A 16,310-nucleotide genomic window follows, 5' to 3' on the forward strand; every position below is an offset into this window, starting at 1 on the left:
GAAATTGAAAATCACTACAAAATGAACTCTGAAAATGTTGAAACTTGGCATGGTATCATAATTTCACCCGCATAGCATGTGCGAAAGAGTAGAGAGGGTCACGGCAAAAACGGGACGCACTTCGTGTACAAACTGGACAAACTCTTTCGGAGTATCAGGGTTTCGGACGAGAACTCATCTGTTACACGGGCACTTCAATGTTTTTTAAACTTATTTGAACTCCGGACTTCTTTTGTGTTCAGTATGGAGCATTCAAAGCGATGTTATCAATTTCCAACATGCTCTGACATCATTTGTTGTTTTTTGGTCATTTACCTAATTGTTTAGAGAGCTAAATGACCGTGAAATTGAAAATCACTACAAAATGAATTCTGAAAATGTTGAAACTTGGCATGGCCTCATCATTTCACCCGCATAGCATGTACGAAAGAGTAGAGACGGTCACGGCAAAAACTGGATGCACTTCGTGTACAAACTGGACAAACTCTTTCGGAGTATCAGGGTTTCGGACGAGAACTCATCTGTTACACGGGCACATCAATGTTTTTTAAACTTATTGAAACTCCGGACTTCTTTTGTGTTCAGTAAGCAGCATTCAAAGCGACATCATCAATTTCCAACATGTTCTGACATCATTTGTTGTTTTTCGGTCATTTACCTAATTGTTTAGAGAGCTAAATGACCGTGAAATTGAAAATCACTACAAAATGAATTCTGAAAATGTTGAAACTTGGCATGGAATCATCATTTCACCTGCATAGCATGTGCGAAAGAGTAGAGACGGTGACGGCAAAAACTGGACGCACTTCGTGTACAAACTGGACAAACTCTTTTGGAGTATCAGGATTTCGGACGAGAACTCATCTGTTACACGGCCACTTCAATGTTTTTTAAACTTATTTGAACTCCGGACTTCTTTTGTGTTCAGTATGGAGCATTCAAAGCGACGTTATCAATTTCCAACATGTTCTGACATCATTTGTTGTTTTTTGGTCATTTACCTAATTGTTTAGAGAGCTAAATGACCGTGAAATTGAAAATCACTTCAAAATGAATTCTGAAAATGTTGAAACTTGGCATGGTATCATCATTTCACCCGCATAGCATGTACGAAAGAGTAGAGACGGTCACGGCAAAAACAGGACGCACTTCGTGTACAAACTGGACAAACTCTTTCGGAGTATCAGGGTTTCGGACGAGAACTCATCTGTTGCACGGGCACTTCAATGTTTTTTAAACTTATTTGAACTCCGGAGTTCTTTTGTGTTCAGTATGCAGCATTGAAAGCGACGTCATCAATTTCCAACATGTTCTGACATCATTTGTTGTTTTTCGGTCATTTACCTAATTGTTTAGAGAGCTAAATGACCGTGAAATTGAAAATCACTACAAAATGAATTCTGAAAATGTTGAAACTTGGCATGGTATCATCATTTCACCCGCATAGCATGTGCGAAAGAGTAGAGACGGTCACGGAAAAAACTGGATGCACTTCGTGTACAAACTGGACAAACTCTTTCGGAGTATCAAGGATTCGGACGAGAACTCATCTGTTACACGGGCACTTCAATGTTTTTTAAACTTATTTGAACTCCGGACTTCTTTTGTGTTCAGTAAGCAGCATTCAAAGCGACATCATCAATTTCCAACATGTTCTGACATCATTTGTTGTTTTTCGGTCATTTACCTAATTGTTTAGAGAGCTAAATGACCGTGAAATTGAAAATCACTACAAAATGAATTCTGAAAATGTTGAAACTTGGCATGGAATCATCATTTCACCTGCATAGCATGTGCGAAAGAGTAGAGACGGTGACGGCAGAAACTGGACGCACTTCGTGTACAAACTGGACAAACTCTTTTGGAGTATCAGGATTTCGGACGAGAACTCATCTGTTACACGGCCACTTCAATGTTTTTTAAACTTATTTGAACTCCGGACTTCTTTTGTGTTCAGTATGGAGCATTCAAAGCGACGTTATCAATTTCCAACATGTTCTGACATCATTTGTTGTTTTTTGGTCATTTACCTAATTGTTTAGAGAGCTAAATGACCGTGAAATTGAAAATCACTTCAAAATGAATTCTGAAAATGTTGAAACTTGGCATGGTATCATCATTTCACCCGCATAGCATGTACGAAAGAGTAGAGACGGTCACGGCAAAAACAGGACGCACTTCGTGTACAAACTGGACAAACTCTTTCGGAGTATCAGGGTTTCGGACGAGAACTCATCTGTTACACGGGCACTTCAATGTTTTTTAAACTTATTTGAACTCCGGAGTTCTTTTGTGTTCAGTATGCCGCATTCAAAGCGACGTCATCAATTTCCAACATGTTCTGACATCATTTGTTGTTTTTCGGTCATTTACCTAATTGTTTAGAGAGCTAAATGACCGTGAAATTGAAAATCACTACAAAATGAATTCTGAAAATGTTGAAACTTGGCATGGTATCATCATTTCACCCGCATAGCATGTGCGAAAGAGTAGAGACGGTCACGGAAAAAACTGGATGCACTTCGTGTACAAACTGGACAAACTCTTTCGGAGTATCAAGGATTCGGACGAGAACTCATCTGTTACACGGGCACTTCAATGTTTTTTAAACTTATTTGAACTCCGGACTTCTTTTGTGTTCAGTAAGCAGCATTCAAAGCGACATCATCAATTTCCAACATGTTCTGACATCATTTGTTGTTTTTCGGTCATTTACCTAATTGTTTAGAGAGCTAAATGACCGTGAAATTGAAAATCACTACAAAATGAATTCTGAAAATGTTGAAACTTGGCATGGAATCATCATTTCACCTGCATAGCATGTGCGAAAGAGTAGAGACGGTGACGGCAAAAACTGGACGCACTTCGTGTACAAACTGGACAAACTCTTTTGGAGTATCAGGATTTCGGACGAGAACTCATCTGTTACACGGCCACTTCAATGTTTTTTAAACTTATTTGAACTCCGGACTTCTTTTCTGTTAAGTATGCAGCATTCAAAGCGACGTCATCAATTTCCAACATGTTCTGACATCATTTGTTATTTTTCGGTCATTTACCTAATTGTTTAGAGAGCTAAATGACCGTGAAATTGAAAATCACTACAAAATGAATTGTGAAAATGTTGAAACTTGGCATGGTATCATCATTTCACCTGCATAGCATGTGCGAAAGAGTAGAGACGGTGACGGCAAAAACTGGATGCACTTCGTGTACAAACTGGACAAACTCTTTCGGAGTATCAGGATTTCGGACGAGAACTCATCTGTTACACGGCCACTTCAATGTTTTTTAAACTTATTTGAACTCCGGACTTCTTTTCTGTTCAGTATGCAGCATTCAAAGCGACGTTATCAATTTCCAACATGTTCTGACATCATTTGTTGTTTTTTGGTCATTTACCTAATTGTTTAGAGAGCTAAATGACCGTGAAATTGAAAATCACTACAAAATGAATTCTGAAAATGTAGAAACTTGGCATGGTATCATCATTTCAGCTGCATAGCATGTGCGAAAGAGTAGAGAGGGTCACGACAAAAATTGGACGCAGTTCGTGTACAAACTGGACAAACTCTTTCGGAGTATCAGGGTTTCGGACGAGAACTCATCTATTACACGGGCACTTCAATGTTTTTTAAACTTATTTGAACTCCGGACTTCTTTTGTGTTCAGTATGCAGGATTCAAAGCGACGTCATCAATTTCCAACATGTTCTGGCATCATTTGTTATTTTTCGGTCATTTACGTAATTGTTTAGAGAGCTAAATGACCGTGAAATTGAAAATCTCTACAAAATGAACTCTGAAAATGTTTAAACTTGGCATGGTATCATAATTTCACCCGCATAGCATGTGCGAAAGAGTAAAGAGGGTCACGGCAAAAACTGGACCCACTTCGTGTACAAACTGGACAAACTCTTTCGGAGTATCAGGGCTTCGGACGAGAACTCATCTGTTACACGGGCACTTCAATGTTTTTTAAACTTATTTGAACTCCGGACTTCTTTTGTGTTCAGTATGCAGCATACAAAGCGACGTTATCAATTTCCAACATGTTCTGACATCATTTGTTGTTTTTGGTCATTTACCTAATTGTTTAGAGAGCTAAATGACCGTGAAATTGAAAATCACTACAAAATGAATTCTGAAAATGTTGAAACTTGGCATGGTATCATCATTTCACCCGCATAGCATGTACGAAAGAGTAGAGACGGTCACGGCAAAAACTGGATGCACTTCGTGTACAAACTAGACAAACTCTTTCGGAGTATCAGGGTTTCGGACGAGAACTCATCTGTTACACGGGCACTTCAATGTTTTTTAAACTTATTTGAACTCCGGACTTCTTTTGTGTTCAGTAAGAAGCATTCAAAGCGACATCATCAATTTCCAACATGTTCTGACATCATTTGTTGTTTTTCGGTCATTTACCTAATTGTTTAGAGAGCTAAATGACCGTGAAATTGAAAATCACTACAAAATGAATTCTGAAAATGTTGAAACTTGGCATGGAATCATCATTTCACCTGCATAGCATGTGCGAAAGAGTAGAGACGGTGACGGCAAAAACTGGACGCACTTCTGGAACAAACTGGACAAACTCTTTTGGAGTATCAGGATTTCGGACGAGAACTCATCTGTTACACGGCCACTTCAATGTTTTTTAAACTTATTTGAACTCCGGACTTCTTTTCTGTTCAGTATGCAGCATTCAAAGCGACGTCATCAATTTCCAACATGTTCTGACATCATTTGTTATTTTTCGGTCATTTACCTAATTGTTTAGAGAGCTAAATGACCGTGAAATTGAAAATCACTACAAAATGAACTCTGAAAATGTTGAAACTTGGCATGGTATCATAATTTCACCCGCATAGCATGTGCGAAAGAGTAGAGAGGGTTACGGCAAAAACGGGACGCACTTCGTGTACAAACTGGACAAACTCTTTCGGAGTATCAGGGTTTCGGACGAGAACTCATCTGTTACACGGGCACTTCAATGTTTTTTAAACTTATTTGAACTCCGGACTTCTTTTGTGTTCAGTATGGAGCATTCAAAGCGATGTTATCAATTTCCAACATGCTCTGACATCATTTGTTGTTTTTTGGTCATTTACCTAATTGTTTAGAGAGCTAAATGACCGTGAAATTGAAAATCACTACAAAATGAATTCTGAAAATGTTGAAACTTGGCATGGTATCATCATTTCACCCGCATAGCATGTACGAAAGAGTAGAGACGGTCACGGCAAAAACTGGACGCACTTCGTGTACAAACTGGACAAACTCTTTCGGAGTATCAGGGTTTCGTACGAGAACTCATCTGTTACACGGGCACTTCAATGTTTTTTAAACTTATTTGAACTCCGGAGTTCTTTTGTGTTCAGTATGCAGCATTCAAAGCGACGTCATCAATTTCCAACATGTTCTGACATCATTTGTTGTTTTTCGGTCATTTACCTAATTGTTTAGAGAGCTAAATGACCCTGAAATTGAAAATCACTACAAAATGAATTCTGAAAATGTTGAAACTTGGCATGGTATCATCATTTCACCCGCATAGCATGTGCGAAAGAGTAGAGAGGGTCACGGCAAAAACTGGACGCACTTCGTGTACAAACTGGAACTCTTTCGGAGTATCAAGGATTCGGACGAGAACTCATCTGTTACACGGGCACTTCAATGTTTTTTAAACTTATTTGAACTCCGGACTTCTTTTGTGTTCAGTAAGCAGCATTCAAAGCGACATCATCAATTTCCAACATGTTCTGACATCATTTGTTGTTTTTCGGTCATTTACCTAATTGTTTAGAGAGCTAAATGACCGTGAAATTGAAAATCACTACAAAATGAATTCTGAAAATGTTGAAACTTTGCATGGTATTATCATTTCACCCGCATAGCATGTGCGAAAGAGTAGAGAGGGTCACGGCAAAAACTAGACGCACTTCATGTACAAACTGGACAAACTCTCGGAGTATCAGGGTTTCGGACGAGAAATCATCTGTTACACGACCACATCAATGTTTTTTAAACTTATTTGAACTCCGGACTTCTTTTGTGTTCAGTATGCAGCATTCAAAGCGACGTCATCAATTTCCAACATGTTCTGACATCATTTGTTGTTTTTTGGTCATTTACCTAATTGTTTTGAGAGCTAAATGATAGTGAAATTGAAAATCACTACAAAATGAATTCTGAAAAAGTTGAAACTTGGCATGGTATCATCATTTCACCCGCATAGCATGTACGAAAGAGTAGAGAGGGTCACGGCAAAAACTGGACCCACTTCGTGTACAAACTGGACAAACACTTTCGGAGTATCAGGGTTTCAGAAAAGAACTCATCTGTTACACGGGCACTTCAATGTTTTTTAAACTTATTTGAACGCCGCACTTCTTTTGTGTTCAGTATGCATCATTCAAAGCGACATCATCAATTTCCAACATGTTCTGACATCATTTGTTGTTTTTCGGTCATTTACCTAATTATTTAGAGAGCTAAATGACCGTGAAATTGAAAATCACTACAAAATGAATTCTGAAAATGTTGAAACTTGACATGGTATCATCATTTCACCCGCATAGCATGTGCGAAAGAGTAGAGAGGGTCACGGCAAAAACTGGACGCACTTCGTGTACAAACTGGACAAACTCTTTCGGAGTATCAGGGTTTTGGACGAGAACTCATCTGTTACACGGGCACTTCAATGTTTTTTAAACTTATTTGAACTCCGGACTTCTTTTGTGTTCAGTATGCAGCATTCAAAGCAACGTCATCAATTTCCAACATGTTCTGGCATCATTTGTTATTTTTCGGTCATTTACCTAATTGTTTAGAGAGCTAAATGACCGTGAAATTGAAAAGCACTACAAAATGAATTCTGAAAATGTTGAAACTTGGCATGGTATCATCATTTCACCTGCATAGCATGTGCGAAAGAGTAGAGAGGGTCACGACAAAAATTGGATGCAGTTCGTGTACAAACTGGACAAACTCTTTCGGAGTATCAGGGATTCGGACGAGAACTCATCTGTTACACGGGCACTTCAATGTTTTTTAAACTTATTTGAACTCCGGACTTCTTTTCTGTTCAGTATGCAGCATTCAAAGCGACGTCATCAATTTCCAACATGTTCTGGCATCATTTGTTATTTTTCGGTCATTTACCTAATTGTTTAGAGAGCTAAATGACCGTGAAATTGAAAATCACTACAAAATGAACTCTGAAAATGTTGAAACTTGGCATGGTATCATAATTTCACCCGCATAGCATGTGCGAAAGAGTAAAGAGGGTCACGGCAAAAACTCGACGCACTTCGTGTACAAACTGGACAAACTCTTTCGGAGTATCAGGGCTTCGGACGAGAACTCATCTGTTACACGGGCACTTCAATGTTTTTTAAACTTATTTGAACTCCGGACTTCTTTTGCGTTCAGTATGCAGCATTCAAAGCGACGTTATCAATTTCCAACATGTTCTGACATCATTTGTTGTTTTTTGGTCATTTACCTAATTGTTTAGAGAGCTAAATGACCGTGAAATTGAAAATCACTACAAAATGAATTCTGAAAATGTTGAAACTTGGCATGGTCTCATCATTTCACCCGCATAGCATGTACGAAAGAGTAGAGACGGTCACGGCAAAAACTGGATGCACTTCATGTACAAACTAGACAAACTCTTTCGGAGTATCAGGGTTTCGGATGAGAACTCATCTGTTACACGGGCACTTCAATGTTTTTTAAACTTATTTGAACTCCGGACTTCTTTTGTGTTCAGTAAGCAGCATTCAAAGCGACATCATCAATTTCCAACATGTTCTGACATCATTTGTTGTTTTTCGGTCATTTACCTAATTGTTTAGAGAGCTAAATGACCGTGAAATTGAAAATCACTACAAAATGAATTCTGAAAATGTTGAAACTTGGCATGGAATCATCATTTCACCTGCATAGCATGTGCGAAAGAGTAGAGACGGTGACGGCAAAAACTGGACGCACTTCTGGAACAAACTGGACAAACTCTTTTGGAGTATCAGGATTTCGGACGAGAACTCATCTGTTACACGGCCACTTCAATGTTTTTTAAACTTATTTGAACTCCGGACTTCTTTTCTGTTCAGTATGCAGCATTCAAAGCAACGTCATCAATTTCCAACATGTTCTGACATCATTTGTTATTTTTCGGTCAATTACCTAATTGTTTAGAGAGCTAAATGACCGTGAAATTGAAAATCACTACAAAATGAACTCTGAAAATGTTGAAACTTGGCATGGTATCATAATTTCACCCGCATAGCATGTGCGAAAGAGTAGAGAGGGTCACGGCAAAAACGGGACGCACTTCGTGTACAAACTGGACAAACTCTTTCGGAGTATCAGGGTTTCGGACGAGAACTCATCTGTTACACGGGCACTTCAATGTTTTTTAAACTTATTTGAACTCCGGACTTCTTTTGTGTTCAGTATGGAGCATTCCAAAGCGATGTTATCAATTTCCAACATGCTCTGACATCATTTGTTGTTTTTTGGTCATTTACCTAATTGTTTAGAGAGCTAAATGACCGTGAAATTGAAAATCACTACAAAATGAATTCTGAAAATGTTGAAACTTGGCATGGTATCATCATTTCACCCGCATAGCATGTACGAAAGAGTAGAGACGGTCACGGCAAAAACTGGACGCACTTCGTGTACAAACTGGACAAACTCTTTCGGAGTATCAGGGTTTCGTACGAGAACTCATCTGTTACACGGGCACTTCAATGTTTTTTAAACTTATTTGAACTCCGGACTTCTTTTGTGTTCAGTATGCAGGATTCAAAGCGACGTCATCAATTTCCAACATGTTCTGGCATCATTTGTTATTTTTCGGTCATTTACCTAATTGTTTAGAGAGCTAAATGACCGTGAAATTGAAAATCTCTACAAAATGAACTCTGAAAATGTTGAAACTTGGCATGGTGTCATAATTTCACCCGCATAGCATGTGCGAAAGAGTAAAGAGGGTCACGGCAAAAACTGGACCCACTTCGTGTACAAACTGGACAAACTCTTTCGGAGTATCAGGGCTTCGGACGAGAACTCATCTGTTACACGGGCACTTCAATGTTTTTTAAACTTATTTGAACTCCGGACTTCTTTTGTGTTCAGTATGCAGCATACAAAGCGATGTTATCAATTTCCAACATGCTCTGACATCATTTGTTGTTTTTTGGTCATTTACCTAATTGTTTAGAGAGCTAAATGACCGTGAAATTGAAAATCACTACAAAATGAATTCTGAAAATGTTGAAACTTGGCATGGTATCATCATTTCACCCGCATAGCATGTACGAAAGAGTAGAGACGGTCACGGCAAAAACTGGACGCACTTCGTGTACAAACTGGACAAACTCTTTCGGAGTATCAGGGTTTCGTACGAGAACTCATCTGTTACACGGGCACTTCAATGTTTTTTAAACTTATTTGAACTCCGGACTTCTTTTGTGTTCAGTATGCAGGATTCAAAGCGACGTCATCAATTTCCAACATGTTCTGGCATCATTTGTTATTTTTCGGTCATTTACCTAATTGTTTAGAGAGCTAAATGACCGTGAAATTGAAAATCTCTACAAAATGAACTCTGAAAATGTTGAAACTTGGCATGGTGTCATAATTTCACCCGCATAGCATGTGCGAAAGAGTAAAGAGGGTCACGGCAAAAACTGGACCCACTTCGTGTACAAACTGGACAAACTCTTTCGGAGTATCAGGGCTTCGGACGAGAACTCATCTGTTACACGGGCACTTCAATGTTTTTTAAACTTATTTGAACTCCGGACTTCTTTTGTGTTCAGTATGCAGCATACAAAGCGACGTTATCAATTTCCAACATGTTCTGACATCATTTGTTGTTTTTGGTCATTTACCTAATTGTTTAGAGAGCTAAATGACCGTGAAATTGAAAATCACTACAAAATGAATTCTGAAAATGTTGAAACTTGGCATGGTATCATCATTTCACCCGCATAGCATGTACGAAAGAGTAGAGACGGTCACGGCAAAAACTGGATGCACTTCGTGTACAAACTAGACAAACTCTTTCGGAGTATCAGGGTTTCGGACGAGAACTCATCTGTTACACGGGCACTTCAATGTTTTTTAAACTTATTTGAACTCCGGACTTCTTTTGTGTTCAGTAAGCAGCATTCAAAGCGACATCATCAATTTCCAACATGTTCTGACATCATTTGTTGTTTTTCGGTCATTTACCTAATTGTTTAGAGAGCTAAATGACCGTGAAATTGAAAATCACTACAAAATGAATTCTGAAAATGTTGAAACTTGGCATGGTATCATAATTTCACCCGCATAGCATGTGCGAAAGAGTAGAGAGGGTCACGGCAAAAACGGGACGCACTTCGTGTACAAACTGGACAAACTCTTTCGGAGTATCAGGGTTTCGGACGAGAACTCATCTGTTACACGGGCACTTCAATGTTTTTTAAACTTATTTGAACTCCGGACTTCTTTTGTGTTCAGTATGGAGCATTCAAAGCGAGGTCATCAATTTCCAACATGCTCTGACATCATTTGTTGTTTTTCGGTCATTTACCTAATTGTTTAGAGAGCTAAATGACCGTGAAATTAAAAATCACTACAAAATGAATTCTGAAAATGTTGAAACTTGGCATGGTATCATCATTTCACCTGCATAGCATGTGCGAAAGAGTAGAGACGGTGACGGCAAAAACTGGAAGCACTTCGTGTACAAACTGGACAAACTCTTTCGGAGTATCAGGGTTTCGGACGAGAACTCATCTGTTACACGGGCACTTCAATGTTTTTTAAACTTATTTGAACTCCGGACTTCTTTTGTGTTCAGTATGGAGCATTCAAAGCGATGTTATCAATTTCCAACATGCTCTGACATCATTTGTTGTTTTTCGGTCATTTACCTAATTGTTTAGAGAGCTAAATGACCGTGAAATTAAAAATCACTACAAAATGAATTCTGAAAATGTTGAAACTTGGCATGGTATCATCATTTCACCTGCATAGCATGTGCGAAAGAGTAGAGACGGTGACGGCAAAAACTGGATGCACTTCGTGTACAAACTGGACAAACTCTTTCGGAGTATCAAGATTTCGGACAAGAACTCATCTGTTACACGGCCACTTCAATGTTTTTTAAACTTATTTGAACTCCGGAGTTCTTTTGTGTTCAGTATGCAGCATTCAAAGCGACGTCATCAATTTCCAACATGTTCTGACATCATTTGTTGTTTTTCGGTCATTTACCTAATTGTTTAGAGAGCTAAATGACCCTGAAATTGAAAATCACTACAAAATGAATTCTGAAAATGTTGAAACTTGGCATGGTATCATCATTTCACCCGCATAGCATGTGCGAAAGAGTAGAGAGGGTCACGGCAAAAACTGGACGCACTTCGTGTACAAACTGGAACTCTTTCGGAGTATCAAGGATTCGGACGAGAACTCATCTGTTACACGGGCACTTCAATGTTTTTTAAACTTATTTGAACTCCGGACTTCTTTTGTGTTCAGTAAGCAGCATTCAAAGCGACATCATCAATTTCCAACATGTTCTGACATCATTTGTTGTTTTTCGGTCATTTACCTAATTTTTTAGAGAGCTAAATGACCGTGAAATTGAAACTTTGCATGGTATTATCATTTCACCCGCATAGCATGTGCGAAAGAGTAGAGAGGGTCACGGCAAAAACTAGACGCACTTCATGTACAAACTGGACAAACTCTCGGAGTATCAGGGTTTCGGACGAGAAATCATCTGTTACACGACCACATCAATGTTTTTTAAACTTATTTGAACTCCGGACTTCTTTTGTGTTCAGTATGCAGCATTCAAAGCGACGTCATCAATTTCCAACATGTTCTGACATCATTTGTTGTTTTTTGGTCATTTACCTAATTGTTTTGAGAGCTAAATGATAGTGAAATTGAAAATCACTACAAAATGAATTCTGAAAAAGTTGAAACTTGGCATGGTATCATCATTTCACCCGCATAGCATGTACGAAAGAGTAGAGAGGGTCACGGCAAAAACTAGACCCACTTCGTGTACAAACTGGACAAACACTTTCGGAGTATCAGGGTTTCAGAAAAGAACTCATCTGTTACACGGGCACTTCAATGTTTTTTAAACTTATTTGAACGCCGCACTTCTTTTGTGTTCAGTATGCATCATTCAAAGTGACATCATCAATTTCCAACATGTTCTGACATCATTTGTTGTTTTTCGGTCATTTACCTAATTATTTAGAGAGCTAAATGACCGTGAAATTGAAAATCACTACAAAATGAATTCTGAAAATGTTGAAACTTGACATGGTATCATCATTTCACCCGCATAGCATGTGCGAAAGAGTAGAGAGGGTCACGGCAAAAACTGGACGCACTTCGTGTACAAACTGGACAAACTCTTTCGGAGTATCAGGGTTTTGGACGAGAACTCATCTGTTACACGGGCACTTCAATGTTTTTTAAACTTATTTGAACTCCGGACTTCTTTTGTGTTCAGTATGCAGCATTCAAAGCAACGTCATCAATTTCCAACATGTTCTGGCATCATTTGTTATTTTTCGGTCATTTACCTAATTGTTTAGAGAGCTAAATGACCGTGAAATTGAAAAGCACTACAAAATGAATTCTGAAAATGTTGAAACTTGGCATGGTATCATCATTTCACCTGCATAGCATGTGCGAAAGAGTAGAGAGGGTCACGACAAAAATTGGATGCAGTTCGTGTACAAACTGGACAAACTCTTTCGGAGTATCAGGGATTCGGACGAGAACTCATCTGTTACACGGGCACTTCAATGTTTTTTAAACTTATTTGAACTCCGGACTTCTTTTCTGTTCAGTATGCAGCATTCAAAGCGACGTCATCAATTTCCAACATGTTCTGGCATCATTTGTTATTTTTCGGTCATTTACCTAATTGTTTAGAGAGCTAAATGACCGTGAAATTGAAAATCACTACAAAATGAACTCTGAAAATGTTGAAACTTGGCATGGTATCATAATTTCACCCGCATAGCATGTGCGAAAGAGTAAAGAGGGTCATGGCAAAAACTGGACGCACTTCGTGTACAAACTGGACAAACTCTTTCGGAGTATCAGGGCTTCGGACGAGAACTCATCTGTTACACGGGCACTTCAATGTTTTTTAAACTTATTTGAACTCCGGACTTCTTTTGTGTTCAGTATGCAGCATTCAAAGCGACGTTATCAATTTCCAACATGTTCTGACATCATTTGTTGTTTTTTGGTCATTTACCTAATTGTTTAGAGAGCTAAATGACCGTGAAATTGAAAATCACTACAAAATGAATTCTGAAAATGTTGAAACTTGGCATGGTCTCATCATTTCACCCGCATAGCATGTACGAAAGAGTAGAGACGGTCACGGCAAAAACTGGATGCACTTCGTGTACAAACTGGACAAACTCTTTCGGAGTATCAGGGCTTCGGACGAGAACTCATCTGTTACACGGGCACTTCAATGTTTTTTAAACTTATTTAAACTCCGGACTTCTTTTGTGTTCAGTAAGCAGCATTCAAAGCGACATCATCAATTTCCAACATGTTCTGACATCATTTGTTGTTTTTCGGTCATTTACCTAATTGTTTAGAGAGCTAAATGACCGTGAAATTGAAAATCACTACAAAATGAATTTTGAAAATGTTGAAACTTGGCATGGAATCATCATTTCACCTGCATAGCATGTGCGAAAGAGTAGAGACGGTGACGGCAAAAACTGGACGCACTTCGTGTACAAACTGGACAAACTCTTTTGGAGTATCAGGATTTCGGACGAGAACTCATCTGTTACACGGCCACTTCAATGTTTTTTAAACTTATTTGAACTCCGGACTTCTTTTCTGTTCAGTATGCAGCATTCAAAGCGACGTCATCAATTTCCAACATGTTCTGACATCATTTGTTATTTTTCGGTCATTTACCTAATTGTTTAGAGAGCTAAATGACCGTGAAATTGAAAATCACTACAAAATGAACACTGAAAATGTTGAAACTTGGCATGGTATCATCATTTCACCCGCATAGCATGTGCGAAAGAGTAGAGAGGGTCACGGCAAAAACGGGACGCACTTCGTGTACAAACTGGACAAACTCTTTCGGAGTATCAGGGTTTCGGACGAGAACTCATCTGTTACACGGGCACTTCAATGTTTTTTAAACTTATTTGAACTCCAGACTTCTTTTGTGTTCAGTATGGAGCATTCAAAGCGACGTTATCAATTTCCAACATGTTCTGACATCATTTGTTGTTTTTTGGTCATTCACCTAATTGTTTAGAGAGCTAAATGACCGTGAAATTGAAAATCACTACAAAATGAATTCTGAAAATGTCGAAACTTGGCATGGAATCATCATTTCACCCGCATAGCATGTACGAAAGAGTAGAGACGGTCACGGCAAAAACTGGACGCACTTCGTGTACAAACTGGACAAACTCTTTCGGAGTATCAGGGTTTCGGACGAGAACTCATCTGTTACACGGGCACTTCAATGTTTTTTAAACTTATTTGAACTCCGGAGTTCTTTTGTGTTCAGTATGCAGCATTCAAAGCGACGTCATCAATTTCCAACATGTTCTGACATCATTTGTTGTTTTTCGGTCATTTACCTAATTGTTTAGAGAGCTAAATGACCGTGAAATTGAAAATCACTACAAAATGAATTCTGAAAATGTTGAAACTTGGCATGGTATCATCATTTCACCCGCATAGCATGTGCGAAAGAGTAGAGACGGTCACGGAAAAAACTGGATGCACTTCGTGTACAAACTGGACAAACTCTTTCGGAGTATCAAGGATTCAGACGAGAACTCATCTGTTATACGGGCACTTCAATGTTTTTTAAACTTATTTGAACTCCGGACTTCTTTTGTGTTCAGTAAGCAGCATTCAAAGCGACATCATCAATTTCCAACATGTTCTGACATCATTTGTTGTTTTTCGGTCATTTACCTAATTGTTTAGAGAGCTAAATGACCGTGAAATTGAAAATCACTACAAAATGAATTCTGAAAATGTTGAAACTTGGCATGGAATCATCATTTCACCTGCATAGCATGTGCGAAAGAGTAGAGACGGTGACGGCAAAAACTGGACGCACTTCGTGTACAAACTGGACAAACTCTTTTGGAGTATCAGGATTTCGGACGAGAACTCATCTGTTACACGGCCACTTCAATGTTTTTTAAACTTATTTGAACTCCGGACTTCTTTTCTGTTCAGTATGGAGCATTCAAAGCGACGTTATCAATTTCCAACATGTTCTGACATCATTTGTTGTTTTTTGGTCATTCACCTAATTGTTTAGAGAGCTAAATGACCGTGAAATTGAAAATCACTACAAAATGAATTCTGAAAATGTTGAAACTTGGCATGGTATCATCATTTCACCCGCATAGCATGTACGAAAGAGTAGAGACGGTCACGGCAAAAACTGGACGCACTTCGTGTACAAACTGGACAAACTCTTTCGGAGTATCAGGGTTTCGGACGAGAACTCATCTGTTACACGGGCACTTCAATGTTTTTTAAACTTATTTTTACTCCGGAGTTCTTTTGTGTTCAGTATGCAGCATTCAAAGCGACGTCATCAATTTCCAACATGTTCTGACATCATTTGTTGTTTTTTGGTCATTTACCTAATTGTTTAGAGAGCTAAATGACCGTGAAATTGAAAATCACTACAAAATGAATTCTAAAAATGTTGAAACTTGGCATGGTATCATCATTTCACCCGCATAGCATGTACGAAAGAGTAGAGACGGTCACGGCAAAAACTGGACGCACTTCGTGTACAAACTGGACAAACTCTTTCGGAGTATCAGGGTTTCGGACGAGAACTCATCTGTTACACGGGCACTTCAATGTTTTTTAAACTTATTTGAACTCCGGAGTTCTTTTGTGTTCAGTATGCAGCATTCAAAGCGACGTCATCAATTTCCAACATGTTCTGACATCATTTGTTGTTTTTGGGTCATTTACCTAATTGTTTAGAGAGCTAAATGACCGTGAAATTGAAAATCACTACAAAATGAATTCTGAACATGTTGAAACTTGGCATGGTATCATCATTTCACCCGCATAGCATGTGCGAAAGAGTAGAGAGGGTCACGGCAAAAACTGGACGCACTTCGTGTACAAACTAGAACTCTTTAGGAGTATCAAGGATTCGGACGAGAACTCATCTGTTACACGGGCACTTCAATGTTTTTTAAACTTATTTGAACTCCGGACTTCTTTTGT

This window comes from Triticum urartu, chromosome 3A, assembly GCF_056163025.1.
Source record: "Triticum urartu cultivar PI428250 chromosome 3A, HENAU_Tu73, whole genome shotgun sequence".
NCBI lineage: Eukaryota > Viridiplantae > Streptophyta > Magnoliopsida > Poales > Poaceae > Triticum > Triticum urartu.